Raw genomic sequence first — 13,333 nt, forward strand, 5'->3', positions numbered from 1 at the left:
AATTTTGTTAAGCAAAAGAAATAAATATATGCAATAAAATCAGGCTTTTCTTAAACAGGAAAACGATTAACTAACAAATTCGTTACCTCAAATTCTGCATCATCTTCTCCCCAGAAAGATATATCATTAAGCGCAAGTTCAATCTAGAACTCTCCCCCGTTGTGTTGTCATCCTCTCACAAGACAAAAGAACAACAACAAAAACCAACATTTACCAGAGAAAGGTTGAAAACCGGTTTTAACTAATGCGATGCAAAATTTGAAACCTCGAAACACATATTCTTTTATGTTAAACCAAATGATTCAATATATTATGACTTTTCACATATTAGTTTCAATCGGAAACCCTTATGATCCTTTATAAAGCCTACCAACATGGGCTAGAACTTAATCCTGCTAAACCAAAATGTCGCCCAAACCATAAGGGTTCACACATTATGAGATCGAATATTAAGGTTAAGTAAAACGAAATCAAACATCCCATAAACATACATAGCAATGATAAAAACCATTCAAACACAGGCTATGTAATCGAAAAACTATTGTTTGTACCGTATTAAAATAGTGTACGTGCGTACCGCACAAGCTATTTGATATCGGTAAAATACGGTTTATTGTGGAAACCGGTGGGTTTATTGAGGAAACCCACGTGGCTTATTATGGAAGCCCAATACGGTTTATTTTGGAAACCCACATGACTTATTATGGAAGCCCAATACGGTTTATTGTGGAAACCCGTGGGTTTATTGAGGAAACCCACATAGCTTATTATGGAAGCCCAATTCGGTTTATTGTGGAAACCGGTGGGTTTATTGAGGAAACCCACATGGCTTATTATGGAAGCCCAACCGGACTTATTAAGGAAGCCCGGTGGTTTACTAAAGAAACCCAAGGCTTATTAAAGAAGCACCGTCTTGCTTGCCCAAAAGACTTATTTTAGAAGTCATCTTGAGATAGACACAAATCTTGGGAAAATATACAAGGATATTCCAAGATAGACGCAAATCTGGGGAAGATATACAGGGATTTTCAAGATAAACATAAATTTGTGGAAGATAGACATGGATCTTCAAGGATAAGTACAAATCTAGGTAGTTATTTTGGATAACTACAAATCTAGGGTTATTATGGAACTAGTTTACGGTTTTTGCCTATAAATAGAGGCCAAAAATCTAACTCAAGGGATATGGAATTCTAGGTTTGCTAACCATACACTCGTAAACCACATATCAATACATTTCTCCCCTAGGGATTCCACCGTGGATGTAGGCACAACTTTCCGAACCACGTTAAATCTTTGTCTCCTTTATTTTTCTTCAATTGTTTCATAACCATAATTTATTTAATCATCATCAATCATCGTGTTTTGTGCCTAAAAGCAATTTTGGGTACAAACATTGGCGCCGACTAAGGGGATTCGTGTAAAACAATCGTTTTTTGCCCTTGACAAAGGTGCAGAACAAATCGTGCACGAGTTCGATGCAAAAATCAGCAGCAAAAAAGAAAAAAAAATAGGTTCTTCCGTAACCGTTGCGAAACAGTTGAACCAGCTGTTGCGAAAGCAGTAGCAGAGGAGTTGCGAAATTCAGAGATACTGTAATATATGTTGCAGAAGGTGTTGCGAAGTATTCAGAAAACTGTTGCGAAGTTGAATAAACTGTTGCGAAGTACTTGAAAAAACTGTTACGAAGATGATTAAACTGTTGCGAAATAGTTGTAGAAAGAGTTACGAAGGATGAAGAAAGGGTTACGAAACAACAGCAGAAACTGTGATGAAAGGCGTTGCAAAACAGAACCAGAGAGCGTTGCAGAATCAGAACTAGAATGCAACATAAATAAGTGCTGCAAAAAGCGTGACAGGAAACCTAATCTTCATCCAGTCAGCACTTCGTTGCCACATCAGCTTAGTGACACGTCAGCGTACGGTGCCACGTGACTAGGATGCCATGTAAGCATTGCAGTGACACGTCATCAGATTGCATGCAAGCATGACACCAATGCCACGTCATCTAAATGTGCCACGCCAACAGATGTCCAGTCAGCAACAACTTGTCTTTAATTGAGTTATGCCACATCGGCGACGTCGTCCCAGTCAGAAGTTCCACGTATGCAACAGCCCGCGCGCTTCGTTCAAATCTTGTTTCACCAATAACTTCTTCGTTTTAAGTCCGAATTGAGTGATTTCTGGCTCGTTTGAATCGTCTTTCGATTCCTTACAGCATGGTAGCAAAAATTCCTATATTCAAGAAACTTTTATATGCACTTGGGACAACAACATGATCGAGTTCAAGGTTCGTAGACATCAACACGATCGAATTTAAAATTCGTTTGATTTGTTTCTCGGGGTTCAGCAACAACATAATCAGTTGGAGATAAGAAACGAAAGCAAAGTTGTCATGTACGAAGAAAGGGTCCGGAACCGAGGGACACGCCACACCAAGACAACATTTTGAGGGCGATTCCAAAAGGAAAAATCACTATGAATCCAGAAATAAGATGGAAAAGGAAAAGATACCATAAGCCCAGATCCATATAGCAAGTGAGGATCGGATATAATAGATCTAGTTCCTGCTTCACATGGGGGTGTCTTTTCTATTTGGGAATATCTCTACAGATATTGAGGGCGGCTAAAGTGTCATCAAGCATACAATCAAAAGAAACTTGTTTAAAGAAGTTGAACAATAGAAGACATCTTTTTCAGTATCAATTCAAGTAATGGGGGCTGCTAAGGTTGAACGAACGCCCGGGGAGGTGAGTCCTCACCAATTGTTACATTATAAATTAAGTTCATAATCACAAATGAGAACAGTTTTGCATGTATTTATTAAAGAAATACGTGCAATATTTCTCTATTAAAGAGAAAGAGAAAAACAAAATGTTTCAATAAAGCTGAAGCTAAAGATGGAGCGAAGGGAGCGAAAGGAAAATTTTAAAGAATGCATGGAGAGGAAATACTTGCAATGTTTTTCTAATAAGGAGAAAGACAAAATCGAAGTGTTTTACTTATCAAGGAAATAGTTGTTGCAATGTTTTTCTAGAAAAGAGAAAAACAAAGATGAAGTGTTTTGATAGAAGTACTTCAAGAATAACAGTAGAAATGTTTCAATAAAAGATGAAATAAAAGGAGAAAAAGAAGTTGCATTTGGTAAAGAAGATGGAGCGAAAGAAAAGGAATGTATGGCAAAAAGATAAAGACAGTCAACTTGTACACCAGAGATTGTCATATGTTCATTATGAGCAGACACAAGAGCTTTGAGTCAGCAAATTCTAGGTCAGCACAGGAGCATATGGGCAATCAACGTGCCTAGCAAAATAAGGGAGCAACCTGCATTCGAATGAGGTGTGTTCTCGAAATCGAAGTTTAGTTATTATTATAATCCAGACAACGAATCTTCGTATAGAATTGGAAAAGAATTTTGATGGTTTTTCTGTTAAAGAGATAAACTAGTTTAATAAATTGGAGCATTTTTCTATCAAAGAGAAAAACCAAGGAACTGAATTGTCACGAAAAATCAGACAATTCTGGAAATATCCTACAAGAAATATAAGCTAGGAAAAGAAAGTTCTAACAAAGAAAACACCTGCATTCGAGTGAGTTCTTGCGATATCTTACCAAAGAGATGGAGTAAACGACAACTAATGTGCCAAAGCTAGACAAGAGTAGCTGGGAAATTAACGTGCCTGGTTAGATACTGATGGTACTTGCATTCCAACAAGGTCAAAATAAAGAAGTGCTAACAGAGAGCACATCTAGAGGAAAATCACTTATGGATGCAGGACGACTGGCAGTATAAGGCCTACGACCACCCACGCGCATCCTAGCAGTACGCCTAAAAGGGACCAATGTTGTTCGGAGCGCCAGTAAGGAAATTATGCAATCGATACCATTTTTATTCAATCAAAGAGATATCGTCTGCATATGCTGTAAACATGACAGAATTGCAGTATGAGAAGTGTTTCTTGCTAGCGAAGGATAAATTCTTTTCTAACTGATGGAGTAAAAAGTACATAGATATATCTAGTAAAGGGATATATATGCATACTACTAGATCCAGGGAGGTTAGCAAGAGGAGGACAGCTTCAGACGTGATACTGCGGGCAATTGTTCATCTATTTATAGAGGAAGGAACAGTGTCCGGCAAGTAATTGTTGCTAAGAGTTTGATGAGAAACAGAAAATGGAGTTTCAAAAGGAATCAAATTCACAGTTCAGTAAGTGATCGTATTAATGCCGACCGTAAATGTTGACGCTGATTGAACACGGAATGAAACGTACCATATCTGTGGTGCGTAAGGATTGGAAAACGCTGTCAATAGTAGCTGGTCACCTGTATGAGGAGGTGGCACGAATTGGGTCATAAGGGGATATGTCTGTTCTGTAATGTGAAGGAAGAAGTAAGCATGTGGGCTTATGACTAAGCGATAGAGTTAATAAGAGTGAAACCTACTATCAAACCCATTTTCTGGGATTTCTCCGTTGTGAAACCCACCCGCGTAAAACTTGACTCTCGCCCCCATTTTCTGAAGACAAATTCTTCCCAAGCCCATATTTTTCTAAAATTACGTTTTATTTTTTTATTTTTTTATCAAGGAAACGAGGTAGAGGTACAGGAAGCAGAATTTTCTTCACAATAAGAAACATCTGTAGATTGATTTTCGATCTTCTCACGCACCAAAAATACACGAAGATCCCAATTTCCCTCATCACCATCGTTCACATCAGAGAATCTAAGAAAGAAAAATAATGGTTGGAGTCGGAATTGAAGACCGAAGAAAAATGGTTAGCTAGCGGAATTGCAGGTCTTCAAAAAACATGCATCGAGCTATGGAAATAATTGAATTAATTCCATTTAAAATCCAGATGAATCTCTCGATTTCTTCTCTCAGGAAAAATCATGGTATTACTTGATTGTGTTCTTCATGGTATGTGATTTCTTACAAGGTAGAAGTTTTGGGTTTTTCATTAGTGAAATCCCAAATTTATGATTTGGGTTTATCTTACTTTCAGTTTAATATTCCAGATAAGTTTCTCTTTTATATGAAGCCCTAGTTTTGGACAGAAGATTACTGTTAAATCTTTTTATTTGATATTATGGGGTTTCAGCTTGTATGGTCTACACCAGATATGGCATTAGTAAATAATACTGATTAGGAATAGATGTATGGTTATCATCAGCATTAGTACTACCATCAGCATTGCTAGTAGAGCTCATGGCACCATCTCCATACTTGCTGTTGTTGGTAGTGTTGCCGTTCTCGGGGGTGTTGACTACTGATCCAGCCATTGCAAAAGAAAAAAAGAAAATTTAAAGACACAGTGATATGACTTATGAGAGTCATGCTTACTAGAGTTAAAATAAAAGCCTTGATCTCGAAAGTAGGCCAGTTTAGTGCAATCCCGTTTTTCTGATGTCTTATTTGTTAATTTGAATTTCAAGTAAAGGTCTATGATTTTTATTTTGGTTCTCAGTAGTATTTTTTCCTTAAAAAAATACTGGAATGGTATGAGATTTAAGACAAAGGGTTTTGTTTCTCTTTTAAGATTTTTCTAAATTTTATTTTAAAATGATCTTTCATTGTGTAGACCAGGAGAGTGATCTTGTAGCTAATTTTGTGTCATTCTGGTCGCAATGAAAAGAAAGCTTGGTGGTGCCCCCAATGCAGCTGAAATATATCATGGTGTAACTATGATTGTTCTTGTAGTGGACTCCTGTAAATGAAGGATCATGACACTTGAATAAGTAAGTGAATGAACTACCCTAAGCTAGAATTATGTTCCTAGCTAGAATTCATGAATGTACATTTGAAAATGTAAATTAGGTCGGATGCCAACAAGTTTCAAATAATCAAAAGTTTCTGCTTTGGTTTTTACAGTAATTAGGCTTCCTTTATTATTAGGTACTGACCAATTTAATTATAAGAATTGATATCCAGTTAATTTTCCATCATTTGACACTTTTGCAAACCTTTGTCAACTGCGCAGCTAGGAGAGGTTTATGAGGTGACTGGGGACCAGGACCGGGTAGCTGTTATTATGGATAATGGTGGCATGACAGTAAAAAGGAGGAAAGATGGACGAAATGAGTGTTGAAGAAGCTGCGAAGTTCTCGATTCGTTGGCTAGATGGTACGTCATGACCAGCAACAGATGAGCAAAGTAAATTTCTTATATTTTTACTTTAATTCACAGCGTGAACTTTAACCGGATTCCACTTCAGTGTGATCATGTTAATAGGTATGGATTCGAAATCTACTGACTTCTGCATCAAAGCGTGTACTTTCGTAGGAGCTTCTTTGGTTCATAATGGTTGAATAATTTGTTGTGTAGTTATGAAAACGGTTGCATAACTTGTTATGCATCTACAAAATTTGTTGTATAACTTGTTATGCAGCACGAAAATGGTTGCATAACACGTTATGCAGTAACGTTTTTGTTAATATTGAAACCATCAAAAAAAAAAGTTGCATAACTTGTCATGTTATGCAGTCCAGAGAATGGTTGCATAACACGTTATGCAGCTACTTTTTTGTTAGTACTGAAACCAACAAAAAAAAAAGTTGCATTACTTGCCATGCACCTACAATAATATCTGCATAACACGTTATGCAGTCCAGAAAATGGATGCATAAAACATTATGCAACCATATTTTTGTAAGTACTAAATTTAAAACATTGATGCATAATCTTTTATGCATTCAAGGAAATGTATGCATGACATGTTATGCACAAATTAATACATGCATGAACCAAAATATGGTTGCATGACGTTTTATGCATCTTTTGTTGTGTCTGCATAATGTGTTATGCTTCGTTTTTGGTGGCTGCATAATGGTTACGTACCAAATTTTTGAAAATTTTGCTTAAAAGAACAATCGCCTCCGATTTTTTCGCAAAAAAGCTTAAATTTGATATTGTTGTTTGTACTCGTTGTGTAGCTCTCTTAAAAAGATTTCCAACGATATAAATTTTGTAAAATACCAAGGCGCGGTTTTTTAGATATGTTATATCCAAGTTGCATTGTCAATTATACCCTGATGCATAACCTATTTGATACGTACTGTCTTCTCTTGGACTCTCAATGATGTATTAGATGACCACTTCTATGGAGAGAAGGTCAGGCATTTTAACTAGTCTATTTGCATTCGGTGAGTTGATCTATATGCTATTTGTACTAGCCTGGTGTAACTCTACGTTTAACGGCTGCTATTTGGATGATCAAAAATGTTTGTTTATTACTTATTAGGTACATAGAATTCCTGAAACCTTCTCCTCGGTGGAGCAGTACTTGGAATTATTTCGTTGTCCTCTTCCAGCGATGTTTTCAAGCATAAATCATATTACATTAGCCAAGTTAAATAGTTTGTAAAAGCAACATTTTTGTAAACGTATTTTTTGATATATAGTAATAAACATTCCAGGTTTAATGTAATTGCAGGTGATAGACTGAGTTTGGCTGTGACAGTGTATGAGTTGAGTTGCAATGGGAGTTGGTGTTGCTATTGTGAGTCGTTGCCTGGAAGAAGAATTGGTTGTTATGCAATTTTTTTTTGCATAACTTGTTATGCAGTCCAGAAAACGGTTGCATAACACGTTATGCAACTACTGTTTTCTTAGTATTGAAAACAACAAAAAATAAGGATGCATAACTTGTCATGCACCTACAATAATATCTACATAACATGTTATGCATCCGAAAATATGACTGCATAATGCATTATGCATCGAGAAAATTGTTGCACAATCTTTTATGCATCAAGAAAGTAGATGCATAACCTGATATGCATCCGTAAATATGAATGCATACTGCATTATGCATCAATTTTTTTTATGTACGCACTAAAATCAACTAAAACAATGGTTACATAACTTGTTATAGATGCATAACTTTGTTATACAAATGCATAATTTGTTATGCAGTGGAAAAAATGGTTGCATAATTCGTTATCCGTCTGTAGAATGTGTTATGCATCTTTTTTGGTTGCTGCATAATGGTTATATATCAAGTTTTCGAAAATTTTGCCTAAAATGATGATCACCTCCAATTTTTTCGTGAAAAACAAAAATTTGATATTCTTGTTTTTACTCGTTGCACATCTCTTTTAAAAAGATTTCCAACGATATAAAATTTGTAAAATTCGAATGCGCGGATTTTTAGATATGTTATATCCAAGTTGCGTTGCCAATTATACCCCTGATGCATAACCTGTCATGCGGATGCATAATCCGTCATTCATACATTTTTAATAATTTCATATAATTATGAATGTCACGAAAATAATTATGAATCTCACGGCACCAAAATTAATTGTGGAACTGATAATGAAAATATTATTTTTTTTGGGTCTCCCACTAATTTTACCTTAATAAGATTCCACTATGAGACGGATGAAAGAGCTGAAAAGACTCAAAAGACGTATTAGCTTTGGGTCTCATAATGATACGTAAGGACTTGTCAGGTTTCATATACTGATGTCCACTTATAAAAGAAGTGACAAGGATTGTGATCAGGAGGGGACGTGTTCTTTTTGTGATTAACACGTGGGCTTATGACACAAGTGGTGGAGTTAGTGAGATCCCAGCAAGGGACCGATGAAAGAGCTATTTTAAAAAATGAAAAAAGAAAAAAAACTTAGACAGTGCCTAAGGAAGGTGATACATAGTTGTGTAAGTGGTGTCATTGTTTGGACAAACATCAGACCCACTGCTAAGATTTTTACAGACGATGGTTATATTTAAAGCTTGCAAGTTTTGGGTTCTACGAAGAAGTTTAAGATCCGTTAAGACAAAAGTTACAAGTTTAATGTTTAAGGTGATTTCTTCATTCAAAAGTTGCCTTTTCCTGTGGAAGTTCCTGCTGAATCTTCCTTTGATGGCTTTGATGTAAAGAGCATTGAAGTGTTCCAGGATTTCATTTGTTTCAACATGTATCTCGATATTCACGTGCTGCTTTTCCTCCGCCCAACCAAAGGCTAGTTCTGCTCCTCCTGTGGCTCCTTCTGCTCCCCATTGGCATGTGTGTCCTCTGCTATCAACATAGTTTCCTGCAAAATCAGTAACAGTTAGGGCTGAAAAAACTGATAACTGTTAGGATCCTGTATAGTGCATATTTTGATTATGTAACCATAATACTGCTTTTGTTGAGGGATCCCAACATGACTACCAGTTTCTGCTTTTTGGGAACCGATATATGAGAGAAACCCCTGAGTATTCAGGGCATGGTTAGGCAAATTGTGAATTCAGTTAAAGTCAAATAGATGTTGTTGACTGCTAAGGGAGGTTTTTTTAGCATTGGGTGTGATGTTTTGAAAAACTAGATCACATCTAGCCTTCCAAATAAACCAACAAGTAGTTGCATAGATGCTGATGTTTTCACTGGTACTGATATGTTGAAACCAAGTATTGAACCAGTCCATGAAAGGTGTTTGATGGTTAAACAAACCATGACTTTCACCTAGCATGTGCTGTCAAACATCAGTAGCAGCTGGGCAGTTAAGAAACAAATGTGTCATTGTCTCCTCCCCACTTTTGCATATTTTGAAATGGGATCAATATAATGAAGAGTACTTGCAGTGTTTGCATTAGTAGGGAGGATTTCATGAGCACATTTCCAGAGAAAGATTTTGATAGCAGGTGCAACTTCCAAATTCCATATAGCTCCCCAGTCTCTTGTAGTTTAGTCATTTCTGTAAAGATTCTCTATTTTGGCTTTGTACAAAGCTTTAACAGAGAATTTTCCTGTGTTGTTGAGGCTCCATTGCATACTATACTCTTCCCTGGGGTGTAAAGCAAGGTCAGAGATAGCTTGAGAAATATCAGGAGTAAATATTTGTTGAATAAGCTGAATGTTCCATTCCTTTTGATCTGTCATCAAGTGAGCTAGAGTTTGAATATCATTGGATCAGTTGGAAGGTTTTGTGAGCTTGACAGTTGAATTTGGTATCCATATATCTTCCCAGATTCTTATTTTGTTGCCATTGCCTATTCTCCAGGAACAGTGTTGCTGAATGTTCTGAATCCCTTCAAGAACCCCTTTCATATCCAAGAGTCTCCATCTTTAGCTTTGGTATTCATGTTAAGCACATTTCTTCCTATTAAGTATTTAGCATCCATCAATTGGAACCATAGAGAATCTTTATCATGTTCCAATCTCCACCCTATTTTTTGTTAACATGGAGCTATTGAATAGTTCCATATTCATGAATCCCAGACCACCAAGCTCTTTAGGTTTGCAAACAGCTGTCCAAGCTTTAGGGTAGTAACCTGTGGGATTTTCCAGGTTTTTCCCCCAGAAGAAATCCCTTTGTAACTTGTTCATATCTTGAAAAGTTTTCTTTGGTATTCTGAAACAGTTCATTTAGTAAATACTGGCTGTTGAAGTAATAGATTTTATTAACACGTCTCTTCCAGCTGGGTTTAGAGGAGAGTTCTTCCAACTTGAGAGCCTTATCTTCATCTTATCCACTCCTGGTCTGAAATATTGAATCTTGATTCTATTAGTGAACAGAAGAGAGCCTAAATATTTGTCATTTAAGGGTAGAACTTTAACTCCTAACAGATTGCATATATAGGGCATTAGAGTTGGATCTGTGTCTTTGCTGAAGAAGGCACCACATTTGTTGAAGTTGATAAGTTGACCAGAGGTTTCTCCAAAAATATTAAGGATATCCTTAAGATTTTGGGCTTCAGTAGTGTTGGCTTTGCAGAAGACCATACAATCATCAACAAAAAGAAGATGATTTATTGATGGGGCATTTTTGCATATTTTTATTCCAGAGATAATGCCCAGGTCTTCAGCATGAGATAGAGTTCTAGAAAGATCTTCCATACAAAAAATGAATAGGTATGGGGATAGAGGTCCCCTTGTCTGAGCCCTCTTGAGGGTTTGAAGAAAGTATCTGGAGAGCCATTTATAAGAACAACTGCAGAAGCGGTGGAGATGCATTGCATAATCTTGTTGCACCAACCAGAGTTGAAGCCTATTTTTTTCATAATGGAATGGAGAAATTTCCAGTCAACTCTATCAAAGGCTTTTCCATATCAATCTTGATCCCCATACTTCCTTTATTACCTTTGATACCTCTTCTGGTTCTCATGGAGTGAATAATTTCATGGGCAATAGCTATGTTGTCAGCAATTTGTCTTCCAGGTATAAAAACAGACTGGTAAGGTGAAATGATTTTATTTAGATATGGTTTCATTCTTTGGGCTAAGAGTTTGGATATGATTTTGTAGGTGGTGTTGCAGAGGCTAATGGGTCTGAAGTGACTAGGACAAGATGAGTTGTCAATTTTGGATATCAGGGATATGAAGGTAGTATTCATTTCCTTGAGAAGATGCCCAGACATGAAGAAATGTTGTACCATTTTAACCAAGTATTCTCCCACAATATCCCAGTTGGCTTGAAAGAAGTTTGGTGGGAAACCATCTGGACCTGGAGCTTTATCTTTAGCCATACTGAAAAGAATTGCCTTGACCTCTTGTATGTCTGGAATTCTGTTGAAATTGTTGTTGTCATAGTTGGTTATGGAGGTTGGGATGAGGTTGATAATTTCATGGTTCAAAGCAGGAGATTCAGTAGTGGCCATCTAGGAGAAATGGTTGGTGAAGCATTGCTTTATTTCTTGGTAGTCCTCAGTCCAGTTTCCAGCACTATCTTGTATAGAGTCAATCCTATTTCTTCTTATTCTGCATTTTGTAGCTCTGTGGAAATAATTAGTATTCTTGTCCACCAACTTGATGAATTGATCTATGCTTTTGGTTTTCCAGAATTTTTCTTCTATGTCTTGCCAATCTCTGAGAACTTGCATTGCAGTTTTATAGCTTCACTTCTGTCGTGTTTGAAGTAGTTTCCTTGTAGCCAGTGAAGATGTTGTTCACTTTCTTCAATATTAAACTTGATGTTGCCATAAACTTATTTATTCCAAACTTTTAGTCTCATCTTAATGTCTTTAAGCTTTCTGGCTATAAGAAAAGCACTAAAACCAGATAAATTTCTCTGTCAGCATTCATCAATGATGTCCTTACAATCCTTATGATCCAGCCAATGACCAAAGAATTTGAAAGGGATTTGACCAGTGGACCAAGTAGGATTACTGTTAAGAAGAATATGATGATGGTCAGAGCCAATAGCTAGAAGATTAGTGATAGTGGAATTTGGATACAGGAGCAGCCAGGATTCAGTGGCAAGTCCTCTATCCAGTCTCTGCTCAGTAAGAGAAGGACCACTTCTCTTATTTGACCAAGTGAAGGGGAATCCTGTACGTGGTTTTTGGTTTTTGGTCTAATAATAGAGCGCATGGACACGTCAAGCCTCACATGCCGGTACGTGCGTAAATTTATATAAGAAATTTTTCAGTACATTATTGGTACTTTGAATGTGTTTCTAGTGTGCTAGGTACCTACAGTATGTGGGTGGATGGAAATTTTAAGTATAACTCATATACTTAGAAATGTTGAAATAAACCCAGGCGCACTCTGAAAAATTAGATACGCTAAATTCGCGGCAAGATGATCGTAAAAGTAACAGGGGTCATCGTAAGCACGCTGCGACGGATAGTCGGGATTATATTTTTCTTAATTCATCAAAAAGTTGAGGATTAAGAGGGGGCGATGTTTGTACCCTATTAAAATAGAGTACGTGCGTACCGCACAAGCTATTTGATATCGGTAAAATACGGTTTATTGTGGAAATCGGTGGGTTTATTGAGGAAACCCACATGGTTTATTATGGAAGCCCAATACGGTTTATTGTGGAAACCCGTGGGTTTATTGAGGAAACCCATGTGGCTTATTATGGAAGCCCAATACGGTTTATTGTGAAAACCGGTGGGTTTATTGAGGAAACCCACATGGATTATTATGGAAGCCCAACCGGACTTATTAAGGAAGCCCGGTGGTTTATTGAGGAAACCCACATGGATTATTATGGAAGCCCAACAGGACTTATTAAGGATGCCCGGTGGTTTATTAAAGAAACCCAAGGCTTATTAAAGAAGCCCGGTCTTGCTTATTATAGAGGCACAAAAGACTTATTTTAGAATTAATCTTGATATAGACACAAATCTTGGGAAAATATACAAGGATATTCCAAGATAGACGCAAATCTAGGGAAGATATACAAGGATTTTCAAGATAAACATAAATCTGTGGAAGATAGACATGGATCTTCAAGGATAAGTACAAATCTAGGTAGTTATTTTGGATAACTACTAATCTAGGGTTATTATGGAACTAGATTAGGGTTTTTTGCCTATAAACAGAGGCCAAAAATCCGACTCAAGGGATATGGAATTCTAGGTTTCCTAACCATACACTTGTAAACCACATATCAATACA

The 13,333-nt window shown here is 36.9% G+C and overlaps 1 long non-coding RNA gene across 3 annotated transcripts; it reads left to right on the plus strand.

The window, feature by feature from the left end:
• The first annotated feature begins 4,608 nt into the window (after positions 1-4,608).
• On the plus strand, positions 4,609-7,650 carry LOC113319511. Of its 3 annotated transcripts, none has more exons than XR_003345565.1 (4): positions 4,609-4,921; positions 5,583-5,739; positions 5,982-6,232; positions 7,434-7,650. It is a non-coding gene; the product is annotated as an uncharacterized LOC113319511 (long non-coding RNA). The 3 variants fall into 3 exon arrangements; XR_003345566.1 differs by having other exon boundaries at positions 5,982-6,124; XR_003345564.1 differs by having other exon boundaries at positions 5,982-7,650.
• Positions 7,651-13,333: the final 5,683 nt, after the last annotated feature.

This window comes from Papaver somniferum, chromosome 10 (genome assembly GCF_003573695.1).
Source record: "Papaver somniferum cultivar HN1 chromosome 10, ASM357369v1, whole genome shotgun sequence".
Classification (NCBI taxonomy): domain Eukaryota; kingdom Viridiplantae; phylum Streptophyta; class Magnoliopsida; order Ranunculales; family Papaveraceae; genus Papaver; species Papaver somniferum.